This window comes from Nerophis ophidion, linkage group LG07, assembly GCF_033978795.1.
Source record: "Nerophis ophidion isolate RoL-2023_Sa linkage group LG07, RoL_Noph_v1.0, whole genome shotgun sequence".
NCBI classification, from domain to species: domain Eukaryota; kingdom Metazoa; phylum Chordata; class Actinopteri; order Syngnathiformes; family Syngnathidae; genus Nerophis; species Nerophis ophidion.
Window position 1 is genome coordinate 44,406,210 of NC_084617.1, and position 13,702 is coordinate 44,419,911.

Below are 13,702 nucleotides of genomic sequence, written 5' to 3' on the forward strand. Positions count from 1 at the left end.
TTAGCAGGTCTAGCAAGCACGCGTCTATCAGTCCAAAACGGCCCGATATGTCCACATCCAGAAGTGTCTGGCGGTCGTACGTGATTACGGAGTGACCACGAGGTGAGCCAGCCATAAAGTTTGCAGAATTGTCCGATATTTCTGCCAAATGTTCCATATTTAGCAAGAGCTCCTCGATGTCGCAGCCCGTCCGGGCGCAAGATATGACAGCGGAGACCCCGGACTGTTGAACGACTGAAGCTCTACATAAAACAGGAATGGGAAAGATTTCCACTTTCAAAGCTTCAACGATTAGTTTCCTCAGTTCCCAAACGTTTATTGAGTGTTGTTAAAAGAAAAAGTGATGTAACACAGTTGTGAACATGCCCTTTCCCAACTACTTTGGCACATGTTGCAGCCATGAAAAAAAAAAAAAAAAAAAAAAAAAAAAAAAAATATATATATATATATATATATATATATATATATATATATATATATATATATATATACGCATATATATATACATATATATGTATATATATATATATATATATATATATATATATATATATATATGTATGTATAACAGTCCGGGGTCTCCGCTGTCATATCTTACGCTTCATAATGCGCCACACATTTTCGATGGGAGACAGGTCTGGACTGCAGGCGGGCCAGGAAACTACCTGCACTCTTTTACTACGAAGCCACGCTGTTGTAACACGTGGCTTGGCATTGTCTTGCTGAAATAAGCAGGGGCGTCCATGATAACGTTGCTGGGATGACAACATATGTTGCTCCAAAACCTGTATGGACCATTCAGCATCAATGGTGCCTTCACAGATGTGTAAGTTACCCCTGCCTTGGGCACTAATGCACCCCCATACCATCACAGATGCTGTTTTTTTTAACTTTGCGCCTATAACAATCCAGGATGGTTATTTTCCTCTTTGTTCCGGAGGACACCACGTCCACAGTTTACAAATATAAATTGAAATGTGGACTCGTCAGACAACAGAACACTTTTCCACTTTGCATCAGTCCATCTTAGATGATCTCGGGCCCAGCAAAGCCAGCGGCGTTCCTTGGTGTTGTTGATAAATGGGTTTTGCTTTGCATTGTAGAGTTTTAACTTGCACATACAGATGTAGCAACCAACTGGTGGTTTTATGAAGTGTTCCTGAGCCCATTTGGTTATATCCTTTACACACTGATGTCGGTTTTTGATGCAGTACCGCCTGAGGGATCAAATGTCAAAGGTCCCCCCCCCCCGCCCCCATTCCTCCACGCGTCAATTGAGGTGGGCGGGGTTGGGGGGCGGAGTTTGGTGCTATCGGGGCTGTATAATTTAGCCCGTAAGAGTTAGGGATGCATGGGATTCTGGGTATTTGTTCTGTTGTGTTACAATGCGGATGTTCTCCCGAAATGTGTTTGTCATTCCTGTTTGGTGTGGATTCACAGTGTGGCGCATATTAGTAAGAGTGTTAAAATTGTTTATATCACAACTCTCAGTGTAACTTATATGGCTGTTGACCAAGTATGCCTTGCAGTCACTTTCGTGTGTCAACTGAGGCTGCACACTACATGTGACCGGGTCGCATGCAGATAGCATTGTGTAAAAGCGGGCGCGACGTCAAGTTTTACAGGATTGTGAAGGCATTTTCATCAGGGCACGCCCTCAATATTATTGACTAGGTGAAAATCGTAGAATGTTGGCCCTGGGTGATTTCTGTGAGAGGCAATAAACTCCGGAAATCTCTCGGGATAATTGGGGGTTCGGTAATTATGCAGCTGAGCCACATTAGTGATCAAAGAGCCGCATTCGGCTACGGAGCCACGGGTTGCCGACCCCTGCTCTATTTGGCTCAGTGCAGTTCTGTTCTTTTTGATATACGTGTATGTATACCTTACGTTTTTGCACCAATGTTATGTTTATGTTCAATTGAGGAATGTAACGTACGTAAACAACCTGTTCAAGCTGGAGAGGAGCATCCGTCCTGTTCTAGAGACGGTTGCTTGGCTTTTAATGCAAATGGAGCCAGATTACAATTACCGAACCACTTAAGACGACACAAAAGACAATAAAATGCTCAGCAAAGTCAATTCCGTCTCTGTTGCAGCAGAACCAAGCCTAAACAGCAACAAGAGCGCCATTAATCTTGGTAAATGCAGTGTATTTAACATAACAAAACCGTTTCAGTTGGGTGAGGCAAGTGTTTGACTTGTTAAATGGCTCTGGCAGAATAACTACTTTCTGTCACATGACTTATTGGATATTCCTTCTTTTCTTCTTTAGTCTTCCTTGAATAAACCGCTCTGTGTTCCAGTTGTAGACAGGTGCTGGGCTCAGCCGACACCTGTCAGCGAACCTGACAATGTGAATCACAACAAATCGTTACAAAGGATGGTTCCTCACAATGAACATATTGAATATTCTATTATAGAGGATTCCTCCGAGGATTAATAGGGTTAGGTAAACATAGCAATCACATTTGGAATGCATTCACAGCAGATTTGGTGACAATTTAGCATAAACAGCAATCGATTGTTGTTTATAATGGCACATATTTCTGTTTACGGAAAAATGCATAGCTTGCACATGCACGATTACTGTGGTCGTGTTTGTAGTGGTGTATAACGGAGCTAGCGATGTAGCATTGTGGCTTAACATGTATGACATAAACAGGGTACATACCATTACTATTTATTTTACCTTAACTGCTATACAGTTAGTGATCAGATCAATGCTTCAAAATGAGAAAGGAAACTCTGACAGGTGTGCTTGCTGGCAAATTTCACTTCAAAATATAACCTGAAAGAACTTCAGATAAAACTGTTACAAAGTTTTGTACAAATAAATGATATGCATTCAAGTAAAACGCTTAAAAATGTCACATTCTGTACATACAATTGCATATCGGGGTGTTTTCTCAAGTAAATTTCACTTATGCAATTAATTGTTATAATTATGCTTGCATAATTTAAATTAACTCAATAAAATAGGAAACAATAATTGGACACATTGTTAGAAATGTTTTACTGGAACGCACGTCGTTTATTTTCTAAAAACTTGGTAATTTTTATATTGGAGGATTTTATAGGGTGAACCGTGTGTTTAGTCAAAATAAATTGCACCTAGAGGTAGTTTCAGACCACGGGGAGCGCGCCTGGCATCCGCTTTTTGAGGTGGGGGGGCTAGTGCTGTTAGGAATGCTACGGAGGTAGCACAGCTGCGCTCAGCCAAGCCTCAACTTCCAGCTAGACCTCCTCCACCGGTCTTTCATCCCGCCAGACCGCAACCTCCTGCGCGTCCTCTTCCACCGGTATTCCGGCCAGCTAAACCGCTACCACCTCCTAGGGGGCCTCCACCAGCACCACGGCTAGCTGTAGTTAGCCCTAGCCCTAGCCCTAGTCTTAGTCCAAATCCTGGCCCTGGCCCTAGCCCTAGTCCAAGCCCTAGTCTTAATCCGACTCGTGATCTGACTCGTGGTCTGACTCGTGGTAGGACTTGTGGTCCGAGTCCGAGGCCTAGCCCAAGTTCTAGCCTCAGTCTTAGCCCCAGTCCTAGCCCCAGGCCTAGCCCAAGTCCTATCCCAAGTCCTAGTCCAGCACCGGACTCGGTACCGCATCACAATCCAGCACCTGACACATTGCTGGATTCTACTCCAGTACCTGCACCTCGGCTGGTACCAGTGCCTGCAGCTCGGCTGGCACCAGTGCCTGCTCCTCGGCTGACACCAGTGCCTGCTCCTCGGCTGGCACCAGTGCCTGCACCTCAGCTGGCGTCAGGACCAGTTCCTGCTCCTCGGCTGATGCTCCTAGTTCCAGCACTGGTTTCGTCTGCTGTTCCAAGGCCTGTCTCCACGATGACGCCGCCTGTCTCCACGACAACGACACCTGCTTTGGCTGAAGCACCCGCACCGTCTTCGCCTGCTGCACTCGTGCCTAATTTGGCTGCAGTACCAGCACCGTCTTCGCCTGCTGCACTCAGGACTGCATTGGCTGCAGTACCCGCACCTTCTTCGTCTGCAGCTTCCAAGCCCGCCATGACGAAGGCGCCGATGCGCCCACCTCCACGTCGACCACGGACGTGGCCGTGCCCTTGGCCGTCCTCCTCTCCGGGCGCATCCGCCTTCACGTCAGCCACGGATGTGGCGGTGCCCAAGTCGTCCTCCTCGCCGGGCGCTTACTCCTACACGTCGGCCACGGGTGTGGCCTCTACGAGGTCGCGCTTCAAGACTTTTGCGGCAGCGGCGTTCCATCCGCCGCCGCCACCTGACTTGTCCTCGGTGGATTCGGGGACACGCGAACCTCCACCATGTCCTCTCTCCACCCTTCCTTCATGTTTGGACTTTCTTGTTGTGTTGGGGGTTTGAGGCTAGAACTTTTTGGGACATCTGGTATCTGTTCCTTGAGGGGGGGCTTATGTCATGATCCGCCACTTGGATCATGGCATATCCTGGTTTTTGTTCTGTTTTGGATCACATCTGTTTGGTATTTGACTTCCTTAATTCCTGGTGGCACTTACAGTTTTTTTTTCCGTTGCCATAGTTACTTATTTGTGTCACCTGCCATTTGTTTTTCTCACGCACCTGCTCTGTGATTATCTCCTTATTCAAGCCTGCCTTGGTTTGTCATTCGGTCTCGGATTCTCGTTTGCTATCCCATGCAACAGGTGACGTCGCTATTCCCGCATTGCGGTAAAAACTTTTTGTACTCGAATAGCTTCCATACTATTTTGTTTGCTTGTCGCTAGTTCACATGCTAGCGCTTTTTTGTCCTTTCTAGCTCATATGATAGTTCTGTTGGTTTTTGTTAGTGCCTTCGTGCAAGCGTTTTTGTTCGTAGTTTGTTTTTTAGTATGAATAAATCATCATTCTTACCTTCATGCTGTGTTCCATTCTGCTTGCATCCACGATATTTATATATATATATATATATATATATAAACATATATATATATATATATATATATATATATATATATATATATATAATGAGCCCCCCACCCCCATATATATATATATATATATATATGTATATATATTTTGGGGTGGGGGTAACAATTCTCATTGTGATCCTATTGGTTTGAGTTGTTTCTTGCCCTGATGTGGTATCTGAGCCAAGGATGTCATTGTGGCTTGTGCAGCCCTTTGAGGGACTCGTAATTTAGGGCTATATAGGTTAACATTGATTCATTGATAAACATTGAATGTAGAAAAAGTGAAGCACTGTGAATACTTTTGGGATACACTGTATATGTCTATACTCAATTTGGGACTAATTATTGTCATATTATTTTAATTCATACATACAATTACCATTCACTTATATTTATTACATATTGCATAAAGAAGATGTATATATATATATATATATATATATATATGTATATATATATATATATATATATATATATATAAACCCTGTTTCCATATGAGTTGGGAAATTGTGTTAGATGTAAATATAAACAGGAATACAATGATTTGCAAATAATTTTCAACCCATATTCAGTTGAATATGCTACAAAGACAACATATTTGATGTTCAAACTGATAAACATTTTTTTTGTGCAAATAATCATTAACTTTAGAATTTGATGTCAGCAAAACGTGGCACGGAAGTTGGGAAAGGTGGCAATAAATACTGATAAAGTTGAGGAATGATCATCAAACACTTATTTGAAACATCCCATAGGTGTGCTGGCTAATTGGGAACCGGTGGGTGCCAGGATTGGGTTTAAAAACAGCTTCCCAAAAAATCCTCAGTCTTTCACAAGAAAGGATGGGGCGAGGTACAACCCTTTGTCCACAACTGCGTGAGCAAATAGTCAAACAGTTCAAGAACAATGTTTCTCAACTTCAATTGCAAGAAATTTAGGGATTTCAACATCCACGGTCATAATATCATCAAAAGGTTCAGAGAATCTGGAGAAATTACTTCACGTAAGCGGCATGGCCGGAAACCAACATTGAATGACTGTGACCTTTGATCCCTCAGACGGCATTGTATCAAAAACCGACATCAATCTCTAAAGGATATCACCACATGGGCTCAGGAACACTTCAGAAAACCACTGTCACTAAATACAGTTTGTCGCTCTGTAAGTACAAGTTAAAGCTCTACTATGCAAAGCGAAAGCCATTTATCAACAACATCCAGAAACGCCGCCGGTTTCTCTGGGCCCGAGATCATCTAAGATGGACAGATGCAAAGTAGAAAAGTGTTCTGTAGTCTGACAAGTCCACATTTCAACTTGTTTTTGGAAATATTCGACATCGTGTCATCCGGACCAAAGGTGAAGCGAACCATCCAGACTGTTATAGTCGCAAAGTTCCAAAGCCAGCATCTGTGATGGTATGGGGGTGCATTAGTGCCTAAGGCAGGGGTCGGGAACCTTTTTGGCAGAGAGAGCCAAGAAGCCAAATATTTTAAAATGTATTTCTGTAAGAGCCATATAATATTTTTTTTAACACTGAACACAACTAAACGCTTGCAATTTTTTTAAGTAAGACCAACATTTCTAGAGTATAATAAGTCTCTTATTCTTTGTAATAACATTTTTATTCTGAAGCTAACTGTGGAGGGGGCATGTCCTGTGGACCTGCAGCGAAACGGGATGTATCAGGACCGGCCTTGAAATCAGCGACAGGTGCGTAGACGGCCCACCTGGGCCTTATCTAATCACCTGTCGCTATGATATAAGCAGCAGCTGAGAGGAGAGATTGGGTTGAGGCTGGAGCCAGAGTGCGAGCGAGAACGAAAGAGAAAAAGACAATTGCTGGAAAGCAACTGAGAGATTTATTGAAAAATAAAACAATATTGTAACCCTGAAACAGGCTCTCATGTCGATGTTTGGTGGTCTGAAGAACCCCCGTGAGGGCAAGCCACACACTAACCAATAACAAATAAATAACTTCTTACCATTAATGCAACTTCTTGAACAGGTATGGTAGAAAACAGATGGATGGATTAAAAATGCACGATAATGTTTTATATTTTGAACATTACTTTTAACACATGTGATTACAAGTGGAATGATCATAACTTATCGTGTCAAGCAATGTCAGCTCAGATTTACCTGAGAGCCAGATGCAATCATCAAAAGAGCCACATCTGGCTCTAGAGCCATAGGTTCCCTACCCCTGGCCTAAGGCATGGGTAACTTACACATCTGTGAAGGCACCATTAATGCTGAAAGGTACATACAGGTTTTGGAACAACATATGCTGCCATCTAAGCGCCGTCTTTTTCATGGACACCCAGGCTTATTTCAGCAAGACAATGCTAAGCAATATTCAGCACGTGTTACAACAGTGTGGCTTCGTAAAAAAAAAGTGCGGGTACTTTCCTGGCCCGCCTGCAGTCCAGACCTGTCTCCCATCGAAAATGTGTGGCACATTATGAAGCTTAAAATATGACAGCGGAGACCCCGCACTGTTGAACAACTGAAGCTCTCCTTAAAACAATAATGGGAAAGAATTCCACTTTCAAAGCTTCAACAATTAGTTTCCCCAGTTACCAAATGTTTATTGAGTGTTGTTAAAAGAAAAGGTGATGTAACACAGTGGTGAACATGCCCTTTCCCAACTACTTTGGCCCGTGTTGCAGCCATGAAATTCTAAGTTCATAATTGTATTCCGTTTATATTTACATGTAACACAATTTCCCAACTGTGGAAATGGAGTGGGGAAATTGTGTTACCTGTAAATATAAACGGAATACAATGATTTGCAAATCCTCTTCAACCCATATTCAATTGAATGCACTACAAAGACAAGAGATTTGATGTTCAAACTCATAAACTTTTTTTTTTGCAAATAACAATTTACTTATGATTTCAAGCGTGCCAAAGTAGTTGGGAAAGGGCATGTTCTCCACTGTGTTACATCACCTTTTCTTTTAACAACACTCAATAAACGTTTGGGAACTAAGGAAACTAATTGTTGAAGCTTTGAAAGTGGATTCTTTCCCACTCTTGTTTTATGTAGAGCTTCAGTCATTCAACAGTCCAGGGTCTCCGCTGTCATATTTTGTGCGTCATAATGTGCCATACATTTTCGATGGGAGACAGGTCTGGACTGCAGGCGGACCAGGAAAGTACCCACACTCTTTTTTTTACGAAGCCACCCTGTTGTGACACATGCTGAATGTGGCTTGGCAATGTCTTGCTGAAATAAGCAGGGGTGTCCTTGAAAAAGACGGCGCTTAGATTGCAGCATTTGTTGTTCTAAAACCTGTATGTACCTTCCAGCATTAATGGTGCCTTCACAGATGTACAAGTTACCCATGCCTCGGACACTAATGCACTCCCATACCATCACAGATGCTGGCTTTTGAACTTTACGTCGATAACAGTCTGGATGGTTCGCTTCCCCTTTGATCCGGATGACACAATGTCGAATATTTCCCCCAAAAATTTGAAATGTGGACTAGTCAGTCCACAGAACCCTTTTCCACTTTGCATCAGTCCATCTTAGATTATCTCAGGCCCAGAGAAGCCGGCTGCGTTTCTGGATGTTGTTGATAAATGGCTTTCGCTTTGCATAGTAGAGTTTTAACTTGCGCTTACAGATGTAGCGACGAACTGTATTTAGTGACAGTGGTTTTCTGAAGTGTTCCTGAGCCCATGTGGTGACATCCTTTAGAGATTGATGTCGGTTTTTGATACAGTGCCGTCTGAGGGATCGAAGGTCACGGTCATTCAATGTTGGTTTCCGGCCATGCCCCTTACGTGGCATGAATGAACACATGTGGAGTTATGTAAATAACTGGAAAACATGTTTCATTTTCTAGTTTCTTCAAAATAGCCACCCTTTGCTCTGATTACTTTTACAAACACTCTTTGAATTCTCTCGATGAGCTTCAAGAGGTAGTCACCTGAAATGTTTTGTTCTTGCCCTGATGAGGGATCTGAGACAAGGATGTCGTTGTGGCTTGTGCAGCCCTTTGAAACACTTGTAAATTAGATAGATAGATAGATAGATAGATAGACAGATAGATAGATAGATAGATAGATAGATAGATAGATAGATAGATAGATAGATAGATAGATAGATAGATAGATAGATAGATAGATAGATAGATAGATAGATAGATAGATAGATAGATAGATAGATAGATAGATAGATAGGTGGATAGATAGATAGATAGATCGTACTTTATGGATTCCTTCAGGAGAGTTCCTTCAGGAAAATTTAAAATTCCCGCAGCAGTGTACAGAGTTGAGATCAATGAAACAGTAAAAAGTAAATAATGGGGTGTGGAAGGTCTCCAACCCGGATCCCCTCCTGCCTCACTGAAATGACACACTCTTGCTGAATGGGTACACTTTGGTTTAATGTTTCCCACATGTGATACAGATTGATCAACTCACTCATACAGTCTCTTGGCTTTTCAGCTCAATCAATACTTACTACAATGTCTTTGGCTCTTTGCTCCTCCGTCCGTCCGTCTCTCCCTCCTGCCGCCCACCATGTCATGATCTCCAGCGCTGTTGATAAAAGAACAGATGATTAGATAACTCGCTCCAGCTGAGGTATCTGCTCACCTGTTTGCTGCTTCATGACCGGCTCCTGCGCAGGGGACGCGTAGGACACGCCCCTCTCCACATGCCTCCACCGACCGATTCAGGCCGGGCAGCCGTCTGGCCGCGTCAGGGACTCGATTCGCATGTTTTGTTCCCAGCTGCTACTCTGGATGATGACATCATCCAGGTAAGCAGCCGCGTATGCAGTGTGGGGCCGCAGTACACGGTCCACAAGACGTTGGAACGTGGCAGGCGTACCGAACAAGCCGAACGGAAGTGTCACGAATCGGTACAAGCCGTCCAGAGTGGAGAAGGCCATTTTTTCTCGGGACTCTGGAGACAAGGGAATCTGCCAGTAGCTCTTGGTTAAATCCAGTATTGTGAAAAATTTAGCATTGCCCAGCCAATCCAGGAGCTCGTCGACTCGAGGCATTGGGTATGCGTCAAAACGTGATTGTTCATTCACCCTGTGGTAATCTACACAGAATCGCACGGTCCCATCCTTCTTCCCCACCAAAATAATGGGACTACACCATGCGCTGTGAGATTCTTCTATCACCCCCATTTCAAGCATAGTTTATAATTCCTCCCGCACAATTTTGCGCTCGTGTTCGGGAAGCCTATACGGCCGAGACCGCACCGTAACCCCCGGGCTAGTCTCAATGTGTGAATGAATGATGGGTTCCCACTTCTCTGTGAGCGCTTTGAGTATATAACAATAGAAAAGCGCGATATAAATCCAATCCATTATTATTATTATTATAATGCGGTGGCGGTAGAGATTCGTGCGGCCGGGCCGCGATGAGAACACGTCAGCATAGCGCCGCTGTAACTCAGCTACCTCCGCTCGTTGGGCCAATGTGAGCTGGTCGTCACAGAAAAGCGGAGGAAGTGGTCCAGAGCGCGGGACCTCTGGTCCCAACTCCTCTTCCTCCTTTACTACTGTCGCCATGGTAACAGGCTCCGTCTGCCTCCATGCCTTCAGTAAGTTAATATGGTATAACTGTGTGTCCCCCCGTCGGTCCGAGCGCCTAACCTCATAGTCCACATCACTCACTTGTCGCGTGATATCAAAGGGTCCTTGCCACTTTGCAAGTAATTTAGAGCTTGAAGTTTGAAGCAATACAAGCACTTTTTCTCCCGGTGTGAATTTACGCAGTTGGGTTCCCGAGGTTATACGTGCGCCGCTGACACTCTTGGGCACGGAGCAAATTTTCGTGTGACAAGTGCCCCACCTGATGGAGTTTTGCTCGCATGTCAAAAACGTACTGTATTTCATTTTTGCTGGAGCTTGGACCCTCCTCTCAGCTTTCTTTAATGACGTCCAAGACTCTGCGAGGCCTCCGGCCGTACAATAACTGGAACGGTGCAAAACCAAGTGAGGCCTGGGGTACCTCCCGCATCGCAAACATGAGGTGATCCAACCATTTATCCCAATTCGGTTTGTCCTCATGCAAAAACTTACGAATCATTGTTTTCAGCGTTTTATTTAACCGCTCCACCAGCCCGTCCGTTTGTGGATGATACACACTGGTGCGGATCGCTTTTATCCCCAATAATCTGTACAGTTCTTTTATGGTGCGTGACATATAGGACGTGCCCTGGTCAGTCAGAATCTCTTTCGGGATTCCAACTCGGGAGATGACCTGAAACAGTGCTTGCATGCAACCCTTTTGGCGGGGATAGAGCACAAAGGCACTGCCTCTGGATACCGCGTTGCGTAATCCACCAGGACTAAAACAAAGCGATATCCCCTTGTACTCGGGAGAAATGGTCCGATGAGGTCGTGCCAATTCTCTCGAATGGGACCTCTATGAGCGGCAATGGGCGTAACGGTGCCCGTGGTGTGGCCGCTGGATTGACCAGCTGGCACCACCGGCGCACATCTGCCCGGAGGCCTGGCCAATAGAATCGGACCATGACCCGATTAAGTGTCTTGTCCTACCCCAAATGTCCAGCCATCGGGTTAACGTGCGCTGGAAAATCATTCCCCGGTGGCGTTTTGGCACCAACAACTGGGTGCATTCCTCCCCGGTTTGCGTGTCACGGACAACTCGGTTCAGTATATCCCTAATCACTGAAAAATGTGGGAATACCCGCGCTTTTCCCGGGCGCACCGGCTGACTGTTAGTAAAGTCGACCTGGTCCCAGGCTTGCGCGAGGTTTAATCACGGGACTGCTCGAGGGGAAAGTCCTCCGTAGGTGGCCATCGAGGAGCCGGGGGGGGACTCCCGCGAAGCCCCCGCCGGTTCCCACTCGGCACCCCCGGATGAAGCTGCGTCGCCGCTAAGAACGGCGCGGATACCCCCCTCGCCTACTGTCCGTGAACGCACCCCCACATATTGTGCCAATAAATGATTAAATCCCGGCCAATTCGTCCCTAAAATTATGGGGTGCCTGAGTTGCGCGCTTATGGCAACTTTAACCTTATGCTTTTGCTTGCCATAAACAATTTCCACTGGTACAATAGGGTAACGTGCACGTCCTCTTGAATACACCTAATTTTCACCCGTGTTGCCTGCCTCAAAACATGTGTGTGTATGTTGATACACACACATATAAGAAGGACAGCTCCAGACTGGAGAAACTGATCAGGCGGGCCGGTTCTTCAATCGGAATGAAACTGGACTCATTGGTGACGGTGGCAGAGAAGACGACTGTGGAAAAACTAGGGAGCTTCCTGGATGATGCCAGTCACCCTCTGCATACCACTATCAGTACCCAGAGGAGCCTGTTCAGTGCTAGACTGCTTCATCCCAAATGCAGGACCAATAGACTCAATAACTCCTTTGTCCCACACGCCATTAGACTGTACACCTCCTCTCTGGGGAGGGGGGCGGGGTGTAATAGGATGACGGGGGATGCAAAACAATAACAGTGCAATACTTTTTCATAACATGGTCACTACTGCCTAGTTTCTCTTGTTACATTCTTATTTTACTGTTATATTTTTATTCCCATTGTTGCTTTTTATTTTTATTCTTATTTTAATATTTTTCTATTTTGTTTCCATTTAAACCCCCATTATTTACTTTTTACTTTTTAAATCGATCTCAACCCTTTACACAGCTGCTGAAATTTTACTTTTCCTGAAGGAACTCTCTTCAAGGAATCAATAAAGTACTATCTATCTATCTATCTATCTATCTATCTATCTATCTATCTATCTATCTATCTATCTATCTATCTATCTATCTATCTATCTATCTATCTATCTATCTATCTATCTATCGATCGATCTATCTATCGATCTATCCATCCATCCATCCATATATCTATCTATCTATCTATCTATCTATCTATCTATCTATCTATCTATCTATCTATCTATCTATCTATCTATCTATCTATCTATCTATCTATCTATCTATTTATCTATCTATCTATCTATCTATCTATCTATCTATCTATCTATCTATCTATCTATCTATCTATCTATCTATCTATCTATCTATCTATCTATCTATCTATCCATCTATCTGTCTGTCTGTCTGTCTGTCTGTCTGTCTGTCTGTCTGTCTGTCTGTCCCTCTCTGTCTGTCTGTCTGTATGTCTGTCTGTCTGTCTGTCTGTCTGTCAATCAATCAATCAATCAATCAATCAATCAATCAATCAATCAATAAATCAGTCAGTCAGTCAGTCAGTCAGTCTGCCTGTCTGTATATATATATATATATATATATATATATATATATATATATATATATATACATATATATATATATATACACACATACTGGCCAAACATTTGGACATACGATCTCATTCAATGCCTTTTCTTTATTTCCATGACTATTTATATTGCAGATTGTCACTAAAAGCATCATAACAATGAATGAACACATGTGGATCGAAGGTCACGGTCATTCAATGTTGGTTTCCGGCCATGCCTCTTACGTGGCATGAATGAACACATGTGGAGTTATGTAAATAACTGGAAAACATGTTTAATTTTCTAGTTTCTTCAAAAAAGCCACACTTTTCTCTGATTACTTTTTCGCACACTCTTGGCATTTTCTCGATGAGCTTCAAGAGGTAGTCACCTGAAATGATTTTCACTTCACAGGTGTGCTTGAAGCTCATCGAGAGAATGCCAAGAGTGTGCAAAGCAGTATTCAGACCAAAGGGTGGCTATTTTGAAGAAGTTACAATGTAAAACATGTTTTCAGTTATTTCACCTTTTTTTTTGTTAGG